Below are 18284 nucleotides of genomic sequence, written 5' to 3' on the forward strand. Positions count from 1 at the left end.
GCCACCTGATGCAAGGAACTGACATATTAAAAGACCCTGATGCTAGGAAAGACTGAAGGCAGGAGGAGAAGGGGACAACAGAGGATGAGATGGCTGAATGGCATCACCAACTCAATGGACATGAGTTCGAGCAAGCTCCGAGTGTTGGTGATGGAGAGAGAAGCGTGGCATACTGCAGTCATGCGGTTGCAAGAGTCAGACATGACTGAGTGACTGAACTCAACTGAACTAAATAAATGGAGTTGGGGGGGGGGGGCTTCCCTGGTGGCTCAAACAGTAAAGAATCTGCCTGAAATGTGGGAGACCTGGGTTTGATCCCTGAGTTGGGAAGATCCCCTGGAGAAGGGAATGGCAACCCACTCCAGTATTCTTGCCTGGAGAATTCCATGGAGAGAGGATCCTGGTGGGCTACAGTCCAAAAGGTCACAGAGTCAGACACAACTTAGCACACACAGACATATATATAGAGAGAAGCCTGGTAGGAGAAGGGGACTTCTTTGAATACCCACTTTAGTATAATGACCTGCAGAATTCCACAGACTACATAGTCCATGGGGTGGCAGAGAGTCGGACATGACTGAGCAACTTTCACTTCACTCCCATCAAATTGGAAGCTCCATGAAGGACAACAGTCCTTACCTGTTTTATTTAAGTAAGTGAAAGTGTTAGTTGCTTGATCCACATAAATAAATGGGTTAGAAAATCCCTTTGTTTATGCCAAATAACTACAAAAAAAAAAAAAAAAAGAGTGCAGTAGGGGGAGAGGGAAAGGGAGAAAAAAGAGAGAGAGAGAAAGGTTGGCGGGAGGGGTTGGTGAGGGGTAGGTGAGAAAGAGAGAGAACCCAGTTGAACTGACCTTCTCTGCACTGAGAATCGGTTATGAACACTTTGATTAACTAGAATGTAAAGACACAAGCTGAGAAGAACACTGAAACACTGAACTACGCATCTGAAGAATTTGTTGTACGCTATAATCTACTTGTCCATCTACTGTTATTTCTCTTCAATAACATTTTTGAGGAAAAAGAGAGAGAGGAAGAGACTACGGCAAAATGAGGAGTATGGTTAACAGTGCCTTCCAAAAGAGTGTTAACAGGATGTCAAGACGGACATGGCAACCACTAAGATAGACTAGATACTAGACTCCAAAATGAAGCGCCAGCCCTGGATGCAATCCTTCAAAGGACAGTGGCCCCAAACCATTGTCACCAATCTTGAGCTCCTCACCCACAGCAAGGGCACAAATGGGTCAGGCTGTTGGCGGCTAAACTAAGGGGGGAACAGTTAAAGCAAGCAGGCTGCAGTTCTTCTCTGGAAGAGGCAGGAGTCCGGGCCCTCCTCTTGCTAGTCTAGTGAGGGGCCTCACAGGACTAGCAGGAGAGCAGAAGACTCCTGCAACATGGGAGACACAGTGACCTTGCTGGTGACGTCTGCCTAAGCAAAAGGACAAGAAGTAGGCTGGCGGGATGCTGATGGACAAGCCAGAGGAAATAACAGTTGCACTGGGATGAGCCTGCAGTTCTCAAGTTTGCGGGAGCCAAGATGTGTGAGTCTTTCCCAAGGACCAGATGTGGACCACACCCTGAGAACACGTCTGGCACCATCTTCTCAGCTTCTGCCCAACAAGGGCCATCTCCTGCACAGCAGAGGAACCCAGAAGATGGAGTCCACACGGACCAGGGAGACTATGAAAGGACAGATGGTCACATCAAGGAAACTGGAGGGGAGAGGTTCACATAGAGGGGACATTTCTGAAGAATATCTTTATTCCTGAGGATATTTCTGAAGAACCCACAAGGCATTCTCCCAGACAAAGAATAGATTCTAAACACTCACAACACAAGACAGCTCTCCTGTGATGCCCCCTGCCAGTCAAAATTTTCCCGCACCCCTTCCTGTCCTGCCCACTCTTCTCCCAAAGCCAGAAGCAAGAGCTACTGAGTAAGCAAGGGGAACGTATCTAACCCCAGCCCTTTCTCCCTCCAAAGGCCCTTGCTGGAAGTAGGAGAGTGGGTATAAGTAGAAATAAAGCTGGAAGTTGGGAGCTTTGACTGTGACATGTTACTAGACATTTTCAGTATTTGGCACATTACACTGAAACTTTTTATTATGTAAGAATACTCGGAATAGTCATGGGATATGTTTTCATCCAGAAACAGGGGAAATGGTTTCCACTGAATACATTTTAATGGGAGAGTAGGAGACTAGACAAAGTTGGTTTTTGATAGTAGCCCATGAAATCTACTGTTGCAGGCACATTACACATGAAACCACTTTGTGGCAGCACAGCACATGGCAAATATACTTTCCACAAAAGAAGTCCACTGTGTCCCATCTTGAACATGAAGATCCCTATGGGTTCTGGGTTCCCCCTTGAACACCCTCAGAGAAGGCAGTGGCACCCCACTCCAGTACTCTTGCCTGGAAAATCCCATGGACGGAGGAGCCTGGTAGGCCGAAGTCCATGGGGTCGCTAAGAGTCGAACACGACTGAGCGACTTCATTTTCACTTTTCACTTTCATGCACTGGAGAAGGAAATGGCAGCCCACTCTAGTGTTCTTGCCTGGAGAGTCCCAGGGATGGCGGACCCTGGTGGGCTGCCATCTATGGGGTCGCACAGAGTCGGACAAGACTGAAGTGACTTGGCAGTTGAACACCCTATGTCCTTGGCAGGCCCATAAAGAGTCTGCAGCAGCCACAGCAACCGAGGCTACGGATCTGCTGACCATCTCCTTACACCCTTCTCCTCTTCCAAACACACACATGGGTCAGGAAGGGATGTCTGATACCAGGAGCCACCACCATGCTCAGCACTAATCCACATAAAATAGGCTCTGACTGAGTTCCCAACTTGGAGCCTCACAAGTCTTCTCCTGAGACACCACTCTAATAGGATTCCTTCCACTGAGACTGAGCTATGAAGCCAGAGCCTCAACTCACACCCAGCAGTAAACCAAGGATATCAGTCCCAAGATGGCAGCCTATCTAACTCCCTCCCATTCATTCTCTCTGTGTCTTGGGTCACCAGAAGGATATCACAGAATGCAGAGTAGTAAAACATGAAACAGCTCATCTTCAATAAACTGGCACTTTGGTCAAGCAAATATGCAAAGTCAACAGTTTCAGCATCATTGTCTGTATGTGTTAGCAAATCAACAGACAAAGGCCAAATCTTTATGTGATAGGAAATACTGCTACCAAATACATGCTATACAAGGTATCTATATGCCCTACATTGATAAGAGTTCATTTAAAATCAAGATAATTTTAAAAGATGTTTCTGGGTCTGCGTCCACTAGGTTTCAAGCTCCATGAAGGCAAAGACTATGTCTCATTTGCTTTTGGGTCCCTTGGGGCCTAGCATAGACTCTGGTACATAGGGAGTTCAGTAAAGTCCTAAGGCTGAGAAGTGAGTGAACAAACAAATGAATATCCTGGCTTCGATTTCAAGATAGATGTATGTTAACAGTGTAATTGAATAAATATGTTTTTAAAAAGGGATAGACCAGCTATCCATCATTTTTGACTACTCCATTCTCTCCACCAATTTTAGTGTGTGTATTTGAAGCTTATAATTGGATAGTTTAGCGTTACTCTGTTCATGGTATACTCTGCTACTCTGTTACATCCGTCATGGTATACCACTCCATCTAAGGAAATCCATGTTTTGAGTCTCTCAAAGGGAATAATACTGCTTTAAAATAGATACATTGGAAAGAACTGACTTTTATCTTTCTTGTGGAAGGATCTTGGGGGCGAAGCTGAAAGAGGAACAGTTCGCTAGCAGATGGTGGGGAGGCATCAGGCACCAAAAAACAAAGGTCACAAGCTTTGGAGTTGGACAGGTCTGCAGCCAGTCACATGTTGGCTCTGCTGGGCCTCAGCTTCTCCGTCTGTACAGTGGAAATCATAAGTCCCACCTCAAAGAACCACTGTGTGGAGAACAAAGGAACGCATATGGAGACTCTGATTATAGTATCTGGCATACAATGCAGGCTCAAACAAAAGTTCTACTATCATTATCTACACATAAACTGAACTACATACACCTACTTGAATATTTAGAGATGATTTTATTATGAGTGTCCACAACTCTTAAAGGATCTGAGATCCAAGACTCAGCTGTTTGAACTTGGAATGCATTCTCCATAGGAACAATGCTATAAATCACAGAATTTCAGAATTAGAAGCGGCCTCAAAGCTCGTCTAGTGATGTAATAAAACTTTCCACCAAATGCAGTATCTCCTAACATAGTCTCCCTGGGGTTTAAGTTTCAGGTAAATCCATCAAAACTTACATGATGTGTAATATAGCTGAAATACTACATGTAAGCACAAAAAAAATAGCGGAATATGATTTTCAAGTGTTGAGCAGTAGTTTATCTTCACATGTTCTTCTAACCGTAGCTAAGATTATCTTCCTACTTGGAAATTCATCCATGTAGAAAGTAGGGAGACAATTTCTTACTTCTTACAACCCACTCTGCCCCTCCCCACACCCAACAACTACCATGATAAACTTACAGTTAACATGAGACAGGAACTTATCTGCAGCATGAACAAAATGCAGCAGACCCACAGAGGAGACAGAGACAATTGAGGGAGGAGAAGCGGGGTCAAAGGGAAGGAGATGTGGGCGTGGAGCAGGGCACAGGAAAGAAGACCTTGGTCACCAAGTTCACCTCCTTTACCACTTTGCCCAGCAACAGCCCTAGTTCACCTGGTTGTGCACAAATGAACACTATTTGTGGAGCTCATCTGAGACCCTGATGGGTCACCGTGCATATGCAGTGTTTCAGGGGTAATCTGTCAACCTCAGTCTGACCCCTGGCTATGCCCACTCTGACTTCTTCACTTGCAGTGGGCAGCAAAAAATCACAGAGCGCTCTGGGGTATTCCACGCTGTTTGTCTTTGGATTGGCAGAGAATGGCTGTTTATACTTACAGGATGTTCACAAGCTAAGTGTATTTAGCTTGGCAAGTGTCAATAATGTTGCCTCCAATATGGAAAATTCAGCCGAAACTGCAGAAATGACCAAGGGAATCTTGTTTTGCATAAAAGCTCTAAGCACTATTCAGACAACATGGGACAACAATTATGATACAATGCTAAATGAAACAAAAGTTGTTTTATGAAAATGTATATACGGCGTGGTTTCAATTTTGAAGTACATGTACATGCTATATTTTATACATCCTTACATATCTATGAAGGAAAAAGACTCCAAAACATGAATAATTATTTTGTCTGTGTTATGGAAATATAGAGTGTGTTTATGTATGCACACGTGTATATGTATGAGTTCATTTATTTACAATTTTCTATAAAGTCTAGTTAAATGAGTAACTATCAAAAGAGGTAAAATGGAATTTAGAAACTCTAATCAGAGATTTTAAAGCTAAAAGGATCCTTATAAATTACCCAATCCAACACTTCCTCCAACTGTTTTTAATTATATAGGAAGAACACCTCTGGTCCCACAGGTGACTTATGCGCCTAAAGTCCTCCAACTAGTAGAGAACTAGCCAAACTGTGGCTTGAACTCAGATCCTATGACATTTATGGTCTGTGCCACTCCCATGAGATCATGGTGTGTCCTGGAGTCAGGGACTAATGAACTTCAGAAGGAAATACTCCATAATGAAGGAGCAAGTCTGTCTGTGCACACCTACACTTCTCACTAAATAAATATTTGCCAGGAGTCATATCCTAATTTTATGACCTGCAAACAATTCAATTGCTACAGGAACTCTGGTGACTTCATCGGGGCTACTGCACCAGAGTCCTGGTTTCAACATTTTTACTCCTGTGTTGCACAAAAGTTCACCTTCAGAGACTTTCAAGATGAAAACACATCAAAAGGCACCTCTGTGCTTAGGTTACCCATCTAGGTGTCCTAGGTGACGATGGAGAAGAAATGTCTTATATGTGGTCTTCCACTGTTGCTTAACACCACATACAACTGCCACTTAACTTCCATTCCACTATATCACACTGTATGAGAACTACTTAACATTTATCCACCTCCCAAACACGTAGAGAAAACTGATCGAAAAGCTTCTTTAGTAGCTCTCACTTTAAGTACTTCCTATTTATAAACATGAAGCCTTGTTAGGTGCAAAGTGCCATCTAAATCTGACAAAAAGCACAGTTTCAACCTGTTTCATTTCTACAGGGAGAAAAATCAGACATCTGATACAAACACAGGTAGAGAGCAGCCCTGGGCCTCATAGAAGAGGTTTCCTATTTTGTCCTGCTTATCTTGAGCTGATTGGACTGGGGAAGCTTTTGGGGCAAGGAGTGGGGAGGTGGCCTCCAAGGACATGGTAGCAGAGTTCTGGCCACAGCTGGCAAGTCAAAGAACTGTTTTTTCAGATAAGCAGAGAGACTCTAACCCTGGTCACAGGTACAGTGGCTAGCTCGTTTCCTGTCCAGTGTGCTAACCAGAAACATAATAGGGAACCCAAGATATACTTATGGTGGGCAAAGAGCATGCGGGAATCTGAACAATATACCAGTTGCCTGAGTTAAGTAGTAATTAATTTAGACTTAGAACCTGAAGTTAGCTGTGCACATCATATGAAAGAAAGCAAAGCCTAGAGCATGCACAGGCATAGCAGAGCAGGAAGCACCTACAATGGGCTACAAAAATGTGAAAATGCTTACACTATAAGACTTTACAGTAGAAGAATCCAAGGAGAAATTCAGGTAAGAGCTGGCTGAAAAGTACTGCAACCTGAGATATTTCAGGTTGCAAAATATTCCTCCCACCAAAATTATTTCAGTATTGAGGAGAGCCCTAGAAAGAGACTAAAATTCATATGTTTAACTATAGGTGCTAAATTCTTAAATACTTGTAAGTTTTAAAGACAGAATGTAATGGGCTAAAGTGATCTCTTTGTCAAAAAAAAAAAAAACAAACCCACATCTAAAATGGAACAAGGATACTACCAAAGTACCGCTTAGTCAGACTCCCAATTCTGAGAATTTGAATGAACCTATCTCCAAAACAGAAACAGATTCGTGGATATAGACTTGTGGTTGCCGGTGGCGGGGGGGGGGTGCTCAAGGAGGGGTGGAGGAGGAGTCTGGGGTTAGCAGATGCAAGATATTACATATAGAATGGGTAAACAACAAGGTCCTACTGAGTAACACAGGGAACTATACTCACTATTCTATGATAAACCATAATGGAAAAGAATATAAAAATGTATATATATACACATAAATGTATGGCTGAATCACTTTGCTGTATATCAAAAACTGAACATTGTAATTCAACTAAACTTCAATTAAAAAAATGTCAACCCTGAGAATCTAAGTCAAGAAGACAAATGGAGCAAAAGGTTAGGCTGTATGAAGATGCATAATACATTGTATTCTCTAAGAGCAGATTTAAAAACACTAGATCCTATTTTGGAGAAGGCAATGGCACCCCACTCCAGTACTCTTGCCTGGAAAATCCCATGGATGGAGGAGCCTGGAAGGCTGCAGTCCATGGGTTCACTGAGGGTCGGACACGACTGAGCAACTTCACTTTCCCTTTTCACTTTCATGCACTGGAGAAGGAAAGGGTAACCCACTCCAGTGTTCTTGCCTGGAGAATCCCAGGGACAGGTGAGCCTGTCTATGGGGCTCACACAGAGTCGGACACGACTGAAGCGACTTAGAAGTAGCAGCAGCAGATCCTATTTGATAACTAATGATGGGGAAAATCAGACAAGAGTAAATTAAGACACACGAAATAGTCTCAACCACTTTAAAAATGATAACATGAAGATACGAATGAGAAACAATATGAAGTTTAAAATTTGAAATTAAACATTCATTATGGCCACAACTAAATTAAAATACTACAATGGTGTCAGGCAGAGAACAAGGAGGAAGGTCAAGGAACAGGACAAGATGGTTCAGGGTAGACTGGATGGGGGACAGAGGTGCTGTAGGCAAGTACCCCTTGGGTAAAGCCATGGAAAACTTTTTGGAGTGGTGAAGCAGAGGCTCCAATCTCCTCCAGAAATCCCAAGGGATGGGCTTGAGTCCTAAACAAACAAACAAACAAAAAATTGGTCTTCCTAAGATTAAAGGGGGCCCAAGTACAGTGCTTCATTAATCTTGGATGTAAGGGTTAAGAAAAGGATGGGCTGATATCTTTGTGGATGTGTCTGGTGGTAAATGTAATGTCGTATGCTGTAACGAACAATATTACATAGGACCCTGATGTTAGGTCCATGAATCAAGGTAAATTGGAAGTGGTCAAAAAGGAGATGGCAGGAGTGAACATTGACAACTTACGAATCAGTGAACTAAAATGGACAGGAAAGGGCGAATTTAATGCAAATGACCAATTACATCTATCTGCAGGCAAGAATCCCATAGAAGAAATGGAATAGCTCTCATAGTCAACAAGACTCAGAAATGCAGAACTCTGGTGCAATCTCAAAAATGACAGAATGACTTCAGTTCATTTCAAAGGCAAACCATCCAACATCACAGTAATCCAAGTCTATGCCCCAACCACTGATGCCAAAGAAGCTGAAGTTGATCAATTCTATGAAGACCTACAAGACCTTCTAGAACTAAAACCAAAAAAAAAAAAAAAAATCCTTTTCATCATAGGGGATTGGAATGCAAAAAGAAGTCAAGAGATCCCAGAATAACAGGCAAGTTTGGCGTTGGGAGTACAAAATGAAGCAGAGCACAGGCTAACAGAGTTTTGTCAAGAGAACACACTGGTCATAGCAAACATCCTTTCCAACAACCCAAGAGATGACTCTACAATACTGAAGTCAGACTGATTATGTTCTTTGCAGCCAAGGATGGGAAGTTCCATACAGCCAGTAAAAATAAGACCTGGAGCTGACTATGGCTCAGATCATGAGCTCCTTATTGCAAAATTCAGTCTTAAACTGAAGAAAGTGGGGAAAACCACTAGGCAATTCACTGTGATCTAAATAAATCCCTTAGGATTATACAGTGGAGGTAATGAATAAATTCAAGTGATTAAATAGGATAGAGTGCCTGAAGAACTATAGATGGAAGTTCATAACACTGTATAGGAGGCAGAGACTAAAACCATCCCAAAGAAAAAAGAAATGCCATGACGGCAAAGTGGTTGTCTGAGGAGGCTTTACAAGTAGTTGAGGAAAGAAGAGAAGCAAAAGGCAATGGAGAAAGGGAAAGACATACCCAACTGAATGCAGAACTCCGGAGAACTGCAAGGAAAGACAAAAAGGCCTCCTTAAATGAACAATGCTAAGAAATAGAGGAAAACAACAGAATGGGTAAGACTAGCTATCTCTTCAAGAAAATTAGAGATACTAAGGGAACATCTCATGCAAGGATGGGCAGGATAAAGAACAGACAATGGTAAGGACCTAACAGAAGCAGAAGACATTAAGAGGAGGTGGCAAGTATATATAGAAGAACTCTACATAAAAGGTCTTAATGCCCCAGATAACCATGATAGTGTGATCACTCACTAAGAGCCAGACATCCTAGAGTGTGAAGTCAAGTGGGCCTTAGAAAGCATCACTATGAACAAAGCTAGTGGAGGTGATGGAATTCCAGTTGAGATATTTAATATCCCCAAAGGTGATGCTGTTACAGTGTTGCACTCAGTATGTCAGCAAATTTGGAAAAGTCAGCAGTGACCACAGAACTGGGAAAGGTTTTCATTCCAATTCCAAAGAAGGCCAATGTCAGAGAATGTTCAAACTACCATACAATTGCTATCATTTCCCATGCGACAGTTAGAACCAGACAAGAAACAACTGACTGGTTCAAAGTTGGAAAGGAGTATGGCAAGGCTACATACTGTCACACTGCTTATTTAACTTTTACACAGAGTACATCATGTGAAGTGCCAGGCTGGATGATTCACAAATTGGAATCAAGATTGCCAGGAGAAATAACAACCACCTCGGATATGGAGATGATACCACTCTAACAGCAGAAAGTGAAGAGGAACTAAAGACCCTCTTGCTGAGGATGAAAGAGGAGGGTGAAAAAGCTAGCTTGAAACTCAACATTCAAAAAACAAAGATTATGGCATGTGGTCTCATCACTTCTTGGCAAACAGAAGGGGGAAAAGTGGAAGCAGTGACAGATTTTATTTTTCTTGGGCTCCAAAATCACTGCAGATGATGACTACACCATGAAATTAAAGGAAAGCTATGACAAACCTAGACAGTTTATTAAAAAGCAGAGATATCACTTTGTGGACAAAGATCCATAGAGTCAAAGCCACGGTTTTTCTTGTAGGCATGTAAGGATGTGAGATTTGGACCATAAAGGCGGCTGAGTGCCAAAGAATTTATGCTTTGAACCGTGGTGCTAGAGAAGATTTCTTGAAGAGTCCCTTGGACAGCAAGGAGATCAAAATAGTCAATCCTAAAGGAAATCAACCCTGAATATTCATTGGAAGGGCTGTTGCTAAAGCTCCAATACTTTGGCCACCTGATGTGAAGAGCCAACTCAGTGGAAAGACCCTGATGCTGAAGGAAAAGAAGAAGGGGGCAACAGAGGATGAGATGGTTAGGCAGCATCATTGACTCAATGGACATGAATCTGAGCAAACTCCGGGAGAGAGTGGAGGACAGGGAAGCCTGGCGTGCTACAATACATGAGGTCCCAGAGTTGGACACAACTTAGTGACTCAACACCAACAGAACCTTGAAGGGAGGGGATCTGAAAGAACTTACAGATTAAAAGAAAATCAAGCCTCTTTCAGAGATGGCCTTAAAGGGTCTATTTAATCCAAAAAAAAAAAAAAAAAAATCTGGAAGTTTCCATGTAGTCTAGAAATTTAGCCAAATTTACCAAGGAACATGAGGATGAACTTGTAATAGTATGACAGAACCTAAGAGTGGGAATAGGGCAAAGCAATTAGCTTCACTCCACCCTTTGCCATCCCCAACTTTCAGATAAGAAAGATGATGCCACCTGTTAACCCAAGATGACAGCTAGTACACAGCAATACCAGAGTTAGCATCCAGATCTTTTCCTCTTATTCCATCAATTTTTATATTATACCTTGCTCAAATATCAACCATGGACCCACCATTCTCCCATCATACATGAATTAAACCCAAAATAATCATTTTCACCAGACAAGTACTACTGCTTTCATTTTCAACTGGAGGAAGTCTAAGAAAGCAAAAAAAAAAAAAAAAGGAGGAGAATGAACTGCAATTTTGATTTTAAAAACCTCAGTTTTTAAAAATTCTCATCATTTCTATTAAATCTATCTAGTTGGTTTTGGGGTATTTTCATCATTGGTGAACATGTATTTCACAGTGTGAATCTTTATTCTATGAAGCTAATTAATCACACAAAATATGACTTTTTAGGATTTCTATCCAAGTCCTAAGGTGCTTTCTTAAGTTGAGGTCAAAGAAAAATGTAAAGTTCTGACACTAGAAACTTCTTTCCAGGCTGACGCTCAGTCATTAATTATGCTATGGCTTATGAAAAGAATCAGTTGTGAATGTAATTATTCATCATCCCCCAACTTTTCTCTACTAGGTACATAAGGAGACCTGTGGGAGATTTTTGTCAAAAGCTTGACGTCTTTGGCATTTTCTTCCTCTACCAATCTAAAACTCTCACTTTAAAAAAATGTGATGAATTGGTCACTACACATTAGTATCATTATACTGGTTCCCAGGGATCAATGCAGTGCCTTCTACGGGCTCATCATCATTTGTAAAATGATAATACAGAAGTTTTGCAAGAGAGCATTTCTACATTAATAGTTTTAGGAATTGGGCTTTTTCAAAAGCTACACAGAACATCTACATGTCTCTGGTCTTCTGGAAGCTTGCCCACTCTCCAAGATTTACTCAATAATCACTGGCAATGACTCAGAGATGATATCTGCTAACTCTTTCAACACCCTGAGATACAATCTAGTGTACCCTAGAGATGCGAACACATTCAAATTACCTAGATGATCTTTCACTGTCTTCTAAATCCCTCTTAATTAATTATTTTTCATTTTGCAGATCATTCTCTTTAATGGAAAGTAGTTCTGCATATGCCATCTACTGATACTGGCCTTACTCACTTAAGCAAGAGTCTGTCACCATCTTCATGCTTCTAGCTCCACATACAACTAAAAAGAAAAACAAGCCAAAATACTTCTTTCAGAATAAAAATGACATAACACACATATCACACACTTTCACACACACACACACATGCACCAAAAATGTTCAACTTAGCCAGTAAAGAAATTAAATGAGCACAACAATTAAATGTAGTTTAGTAACAAACCACAGAAACATACCTTTTAAGTAACCAAATTAATGCTGAGGGGTTGTAAGTAAATGAACATACTTATATTTACTGATAATGTAACTATGTATTTGGAGAGCAAATACAAAATGCTCATGACCTTTCCTCCAGGAACCCTACACCTGCACATTTAAGTTAAAGAACATATTACAAAAAGAAAAGAAGGTCTGAGTATACAAATACATCTTTAGGAATCTCATAGTAGCCCAAACTGGATTCAGTCTAAGTGTCCAACAGGACAATGGCTAGATGAACCACAAAATACCAACTGTGGTCATCCCAGCCTGACAACAAAGACATTCACCTCCTAATCCCAGAACCTCGGAATATACAACCTTACATGGTAAAAGGAACTTTCCAGATGTGAATAAATTGTGAATTTTTAGATGGGGAGATTATTCTGAAGTATACAGGTGAATCCAGTGTAATCACGTGTCCATATAAGAGGGAGGCAGGAGGGTTAAAATCAGTGAAGATGTGATGACAGTAGCAGAGGTGAGAGACAGAGAGATTGATGGGGGATGGAGTGGAGAGAGAGACGAAGATGCTATGGCTTTAAAGACAGAGCAAGGGGGAATTCTCTGGTGGTCTAGTGGTTAAGATTCCATTGCAGGGGGCATTAGGGGAGCTGAGATCCTGCACGCTGCATGGCACAGCCAAAGGGGAAAAACAAAAACAAACAAACAAAAAAAAAAACAACAAAAGAAAGGGGCCCTTAGAGGCTGAAAAAGGCAAGAGATTCTCCCCTATAGCCTTTAGAAGGAACACAGCCCTGTAGCATCTCAATTTCAGGAATTCTGATCTCCAGAACTTTAATACTGTGTCCTTCCAAGTCACTAAATTTGAGGCAATTTTTTTACGGCAATAATAAAGAACTAACACACCAACTGTTAAGCAGCCACTAGATAAATGGGCTTCCCTGGTGGCTCAGACGGTAAAGAATCCACCTGCAATGTGAGAGACCTGGCTTTGACCCCTGGGTTGGGAAGATCTCCTGGAAGGAGGCATGGCAACTCACTTCAGTATTCTTGTCTGGAGAATCCCCATGGATAGAGGAGTCTGGCTGGCCGCAGTCCATAGGGTCACAAGGAATTGGGACATGACTGAGCAACTAAGCATAGATATTATGAATCTGAGGACTGTATAGCAACAAATGAAAAATATTAACATATGCAAATTGAAAAATTGTATGTACATAATTATTTAAAATTATTGTGTAATCTACTATGTAAAATATACCTACAAGTAGATCAAGATTCATAGATTAAAACCTGCTAATAGATTAAAAGACCTCTAAGCTGGTCTCCTTGCTTCTGCTCTTGGGCCCCTAACACCCAGAGCAGTCTGAGCGGTCCTCTTTAAATATGAAATCCACTGCTCAAAATCCTCTGACGGTTCCAATCTTCTCAAAGAAAAAGCCCAAGTCCTGAGAAGGACCTACAAAGCCCAGGTCCCCAGCAGTGCATGCTCTGGGGAGCGGCACTCACACATATTTTATATGACCGGCATCCTGGAAGTGTGCAAGACACCCCCTTCTCCAGCATGGGTTTGCCCACATTCACCCCATCTCCCTCACCTTCATGCTTCCTCTGTCTTGGTGACACCACTCCAGCCTCACCAGCCAGCTCGCTATTTCTAGCACATATGAAGCACACTCCTTTGTACTTTTTGCATTCACTGTTCCTAATGCCCTAAGCACTTAATGTCTAGGTACAGGTTTCCTGGAACAAAGGGCATGAACATCTTATATATTTGCTCTCCAAACACAGAGCTACATCATCAGTAAATACCTGAGCATGTCTCTTTCCCTACAACCTCAGTAGAATTGCTTTTTATTTCTTAAAAGGTGTGTCTCCTAGGTTTGTTATGACATTTTGCTGTGTTTACTTCTTCACTGGCTAAGCTGTACTTTTCCCCTGTGTGTGTGTGTGCCTGTGCATCTAGTATGTAGCATCTGTAGTGTGTCATTTGAATCTTGATGATTATCTTGCTTCCGTCCACTCTCACGCTAAACCTTAGGAAAAGGCTTTCCTTGGCCACCTTATACTGACTAACAATCTCATTACTTAGCCCCAGAATCCCTCAGTCCCCTATTCCTGCTTCACTTTTCTCGAGCATCTATTACCATCTGTCATATTAAACAATACCTAATTTTACCTAGCTTTCTGACTTAGAATGTAAACGCCACAAGAGCACAGACTTTCCCAGCTTTGTTTATTGATCCATCCACAGAATCTAAACAAGCTCATGTGTTCTGCATTCAATACATATTTGTTGAGGGAATGACTTAAGAGTAGAGATGACTTCAAAGAAATGAAAAGAATTCCTATTTTAATAGAACTGTTTTAAAGGGGAACCCACACAAATAACTTCATTTAGTGCACTCATAGCATTGTTTTAACAAACTAGCTGCTAGGTCAATTGTGATGATGTTATTTTTAGAAACAGTTCAATCACAAGTTTTCTGTGCATACCTCTTTAAAATCCAAATTAATCAGAAAGTATCCTCTGAAGCCACACTAGTGGCTTTAGCTGCTATCTCCCCATCTCTCTCATGAAGTTTCATGATATTTGTATGATGAGAATTTCATTTTTTTCAGAAACCCTCATCTCCTTTGGGTCACATGTCCCTCAAAAGCCATGAAATTCAAGTACTTCCATTGGATGTTTTAAAATCTGCTCTGCTAAAGCTCTGGCAACATGTCTATGACAAGAGTTTTTTTTTTTTTTTTTCTTTATGGTTACAAATTCCCAGATATCTAAGACAGTAATACATCAAACGAGTCGGGACCATCTTGTAATGTTCAGAAAGTAAGGGGGTACATCAAGGGATACAGGAGTTGACTGCAAGAGGAAACAAAAAAGGAGTCAAAGAGCAATCTGAGTAAAAAATAAAAGTAGTACAGGATTGTAACTCAAAGTATAATTAATATGAGTTCATAGTGATATAAATAAATGACGGAATAAGTAAATAAATGGAGAACAGACAAATCTCTCATGCAGAAAAATTTCACATAATTTTTACAGAGATGCCGCCTTAAAAGCAGAGAAACGTAACTCCCCACTCTTGCAGCGTGGGCTGCAAACAGTAGGGTACGGGAAGAGAGAGGAAAGAAAAGAATGACGTCACTGTGAAGAAACAGGCACACTGCATCAGCCAGGTGATCCAAATCAACTGCAACAGTGACGTCATGTGAATAGTATGTCCCCTTGATGTGAGAATCTCACTAATCTCCCCCAAAACACATCACCCACTTTAATCATGAGAAAAAACAGGCAAACCTCAATTTAAGGACATTCTATAAACCATCTGAGAGTAATTCTCAAAACAGTTAATTAAGGTCACCACAAACAAGAAAATTCTGAGAAACTATCACAACCAATAGGAGATCAGGGAGACATGACAACTAGATGTAACGGGGTGTCCCAGATGAGACAAACAACAACAACACAAAAAACAGGGTGAAGCAGTAAATCTGAATGAAGTATGGGCTTCAGTTAATAATAATGTATCAGTGTTGGATCATGAATTGGGACCAATATACCACACTCATGTAAGACAATGAAAGGGGAAAAAATCTCTGCGTGAAGTATATGAGTCTTCTATACTATCTTCTTGGGAGTTCTGTAAGTCTAAGAATATTTAAAATTTAAAATGTACTAAAAATCATTTTAAGACATCCTGATCACTGCCTTCAAAGGCTCCTCCAACTTCCACCTCATAAAGTAACTCTTGCTTAGTGGTTAGTGTTAAGGCTAACAACTTTTTTTTGTTGTTGTTGTTCCCTTTTAACTTCACCTAATGCTCTGCAGAATGGTTCCTTCATCAGACTAGATTTATAGATAAGCCTGTGTATCAATCTTGTTTCTCCTCTTCTCTTCCATAGATGGGAGAGATAGTTCCATCCCTGTGAGTCTCAGGACCTCATGGGAGCAAGGAAGCCCTGGGAGCAAGCATCAACCCCATGCTAAAGAAGTATGGGGAAAAGAAGTACGACCAGTCTACTTGGCACTGCCCACTTGGCATGGTGTAGCTTAGGCCCTTGTTCTTGTTCTTCCCTCCCATTTCCCTATTAAGCCTTCCCAGAGGCTGTTTCCCTATTCTCATTTCTTGCAGCTTCGTTAATCCAATGTGCCTCCCACACAAGAGTGATTTTCCCCTTCTCTGAACCCTCCTAAATCCCACCTTAGTCACTCTGCATTCTTAGCACCACTGATTTCATGAGCATTATCTCAACTACACTTCAAGCCCCTCACTGGGGAGAACTTTCTCTACTTTTCTGTAGACACTTTGTGCATTGATCACTCAAATTGCCTCGCAAATATCAGCAAATACTTGAGCACTTGCCACTGAATGTTTAATCTGCCAACAATGAAGTACAATGACCTCCACTTCAGAGCTGAAAACACTGAGGAATAAAGGATCTGAGTGACTTTACTAGGCTCACATGGAAGTTGTAGCAGCTGAATTTGAACCCAAATTTAAGCTCTTAATCACCATAGTACATTCTACTGCCTCCTAATTCATACTTACTAGATAAGTGATCCTTCACAGAATCTAGGTATTAGGTGGCGATCTTAGAAGGAAAGTTTAAAAACCCTTGGTCTGTGGATTCCAAATTGACTGTGAACATTTTTTTTTTCAATTGTCCCTCCCCCAAAACCCTAAAAGTTAGAGTTTATGTATAGCATAGGCAATAGGACTCATGGGAGATAGTACTTTTTAAAAAGTCTTTAGGAGATAGCATTTTATATACTCCATTATTTGTGCAAATTTCTTTCTGTGGATTTTAGTAATCCCATTGTATATATTCTGACACTGAGCATCATTAAAATCCTTATTTGTGCTTTTACTGAAAAATAAATTATTTTCAGTGGTTGCCTCAGGCTAAATAACAAAGTGTGAATTGGTTGCAAAAGGGGTACCAGATAACTTTGAGGGTGACAGAAATGTTATAAAACCGGATGGTAATGATGGTTGCACAACTGTATAAATTTACTAGAAGTCTTCCAATTACACACTTAAAATGGGTTAAATTTTGGTATATAAAGTTTACCTCAATAAAGCTCTTTCAAAAATCAGTTCTTTAGGAAGCACTGTGGTTAGCCATCATTCTTTGCACATGAACCAGTTAGGAGGACTGATGGACACAGAATGAACCAACAGAGGAAAATAAAATATGCAGGCCTGGAGAGTTTGGACTGCACTGCCAGGCTGGCTCATATGCTTGGAGGAAACTGGGCAGAGACAAAGCAGCCCACTAGAGGAGCAACCAGCACCCAGGGGCATCCCACACGGGCACAGACAACATAGCGAGGTCCTTTTCAGCCATCTGCTTCTCATTTCCTACTGGCAATTTTGTGCTTGGATGATCACGATCAGCTTCTTAGAAGAGTTCGAAAAATAAATTACCACCAACTCAATTACACAAGTACATGAGTATTTACAGTTATAAGCTCACAGCTAAATTAAACCACCGTACTTTCTATGAGATGAAGATGATGCTGAACTCCTCAGCAGGTGTGAAGCATCAAAATTGGTATTGGGCTCCCATTTCACCAGCGTCATCACCACTAGCACCACCACCAGACGACGCCCTTTGAAAGGATGCCAGTGCACTGTGCCAGCATTCAACTGTAAAACCCACTCCACACAATCAAGAATTATCAGGCTAAGCCTATGGGATAGGCAGATCTCTATGCTCTGCCCAGTTCCTGCCATCACTCTCATGCCAGCGGCTCCTTAGCTCTGAGCACTCCCAGAAAGCCTTGCCCAGGGAAAATACTGCCCTTCCTACATCTGTTGCATGTGTTAATTACTCCTCTTTAGGGTCGGAGGAGCTTCTGTTTACCAGACACATGTCTGGTTTAGCTTTCAGATTTGGGACCAATGCCTCCAATTGTGATGTCCTTTTGCAAACAGTACGCAACTAGAGTTCTGAGTCTCAAAAAAAAAAAAAAAAAAAACCCTAGAATAGAAGACTA

General features: G+C 41.3%; 1 protein-coding gene across 8 annotated transcripts in view; it reads right to left on the minus strand.

Annotated features, from left to right (window-relative positions):
• PIP5K1B (phosphatidylinositol-4-phosphate 5-kinase, type I, beta) overlaps positions 1-18284 on the minus strand; it is a 533355-nt gene that overhangs the window by 303757 nt on the left and 211314 nt on the right. Inside the window, exon 2 of one of the 8 annotated variants that reach the window (XM_010860664.1) lies at positions 12070-12117. The exons of the other annotated variants lie outside the window; for them this stretch is intronic. The gene's annotated coding sequence lies outside the window, so the exon portion shown is untranslated. The remainder of the gene's footprint in view (positions 1-12069; positions 12118-18284) is intronic. 8 annotated transcript variants of the gene reach the window in all.

This window comes from Bison bison, unplaced genomic scaffold, assembly GCF_000754665.1.
Source record: "Bison bison bison isolate TAMUID 2011002044 unplaced genomic scaffold, Bison_UMD1.0 scf7180017864469, whole genome shotgun sequence".
NCBI lineage: Eukaryota > Metazoa > Chordata > Mammalia > Artiodactyla > Bovidae > Bison > Bison bison.